The following is a 2,293-nucleotide window of genomic DNA, read 5'->3' on the forward strand; positions in this document are numbered from 1 at the left end:
AAAGAAGAGATTAGAAAAACTTAATCTTTACTTGAAGAAATCAAACTTGTAGAAATCGATGTTCAATAATGGAGTTTTCTCTCAAAAGCTCTCTAAAAAGTGATAGTCTATTCTCTAATAATGAAAAAGTACTCAAAAGTATCTTTTAATCAAACCTAATATCGTTTACATAAACTAAAAAAAATTAATTAAAAGTCGCGGATTAAACCGAGCAGCAGCACGCACGGTCGAGCCACATTCTGCACGGGCGTGCAGCACCGCGCACGGGCAAGCAGAAAGTTGCTTGGGCGTGCGCGCAAAACAGAAGGTTTTGATCGATTTTGTTACAATTCTGCACGGACAAGCGAGATCTCGCTTGGGCGTGCACCTTGGTGCGTGGGCGTGCCTTGGTGCGTGGGCAAGCGAGATCTTTCTTGGGCGTGCACCTTGGAGCGTGGGCAAGCGGACTTCTGCTTAGTCCCGCAAAGAGGATAATCTTTGATATCATCATTCCTTTGACTCCAAAAGCACTCAAACTCATCTTCTCGCATCCGGATTCCGCCATCTAGACCATCTACGAACCATATGAGCTCCTCTTAGTCACAATCGCCCTCAATATGTAACGCCCCGACCTCTAATCATCGTGGTTAAGTTAATTAATCGATTATTAGCAGCGGAACCTAGATAGTCGGCGCGTTACCGCCGTACTTTCCATAAGGAAAATACAAGGCGACATAAAATCATAAACTTAAACATTTTATAACATGAAGCATAATATAGATCCAACATTAGTCTTGATTAATAGAAACTTAGTTACTAATCAGAGTTTTGACATAAACTTAAATAAAAACAATGAGAGTCTATATAGTCTAGATATTAAGTAAATCCTCACTGCTACGCCATCCCGTTATCACCATCGGTACCTAAAACATAAAACAAAACGTCGTGAGCCGAGGCTCATCAACATACTACTCTAACATCGTAAATTCATTTCACATCATATCAGTTAAAAACAGGAAGGAGAGAATAAGTAAAACATTTCACAAATATATCATAGTAGGTTACATTATCTTCTTTATCATGTTCATCATTATATATCTTTTACTTTGGTAACTTGGCAAATATCGCATATCACATATCACATATAGGGACGTCTCCCTAAACACATAATGCCAGAAAGGCGGCCACAAATAGATGACACTCTCGGTGTCCAAATATTGCCAGAAAGGCGGTTACAAATGGATGACACTCTCGGTGTCCAAATATTGCCAGAAAGGCGGTCACATCATAGGTGACATTTTCTATGCCCACATACTTGCCAAGAACCATCTTTCACTTTACTTTATCATGTTTCAAATATCATAATTACATTATATCATTATAATCATAGTCATGAGACATCATTAAACCATAACATTATTATACTCATATTCTCGTAACATCGAAGTCGTTTCATTTCATCGAAAATCATCATATTCGTAAAACCTTTCATATCCCACAATCCATAAATCAACAACATAGTGCGAAATACCATAAAACATCATTCGAAAGGGATTGTGGGTGTTAGCAGTAGACGTTACCTGAATTCCTGCTTAATAACCTTGATAGCCGGGGGAGGCTTGTAATATCCTTTATCTTCCTTAATCTATTCAAGAATAGTTTTTATTAATGAACGTTTCGTTATTTAGCTTTTAAGTCTAAATATTAGTTTAGCGTTTATTAAGGTCATAACGGTCATTATAACGTCGTAAAGGTCTCCTTAAAGGCCATTATTTCTACCTTATCAAAAAAAAAAGGCCATTATTTCTTAATCGTTAATAACTTTTTAATTAAGGTGACTCTTTAACAACTAATTAATGAAATAACTCATTTAGCTATATTTTTAGAATTATCGAAACATTAAAGTTATATTACTACATATTATATAACCTTTCGAAAACATAACATTATTCTAATTCATAGTTAATAACTAATTAGTTGTTCATTAATAAATTAATTAAGTTTAAAGTTATAATAGATCCATTGACATTATTTTAATATTATTTAGTCATTTAAAACTAACAAGTCAAGTAACTAATTATTATAAGTGAACTTAAGGATTAGTGAAGTATTCATAACTTAGATTCAATTATAACAACAAGCTTAATGAATTATTTTTAATTAGTTTTAAACAACTCAACTAGTTTAGAAATCATGAATTATAACCCAATAATAGATTTTAGTAAATAAGTTAGGTGGTTTAGTAAAACTAACTAAATCAGTCCACTAAAGCTCAATATATTAAAGCAACAAGATTAACTTAAATGATTAAACT

General features: G+C 33.8%; 1 long non-coding RNA gene across 1 annotated transcript; it reads right to left on the minus strand.

Moving 5' to 3' along the window:
• Window positions 1–717: 717 nt before the first annotated feature.
• Window positions 718–1,626, minus strand: LOC130592062 (uncharacterized). Its single transcript, XR_008970209.1, has 2 exons — window positions 1,560–1,626; window positions 718–902 (listed from the first exon to the last, which is right to left on the minus strand). It is a non-coding gene; the product is annotated as an uncharacterized LOC130592062 (long non-coding RNA).
• Between the last annotated feature and the right edge of the window lie 667 nt (window positions 1,627–2,293).

The sequence above is a fragment of the Beta vulgaris genome, chromosome 7, assembly GCF_026745355.1.
Source record: "Beta vulgaris subsp. vulgaris cultivar EL10 chromosome 7, EL10.2, whole genome shotgun sequence".
Classification (NCBI taxonomy): Eukaryota; Viridiplantae; Streptophyta; class Magnoliopsida; order Caryophyllales; family Amaranthaceae; genus Beta; species Beta vulgaris.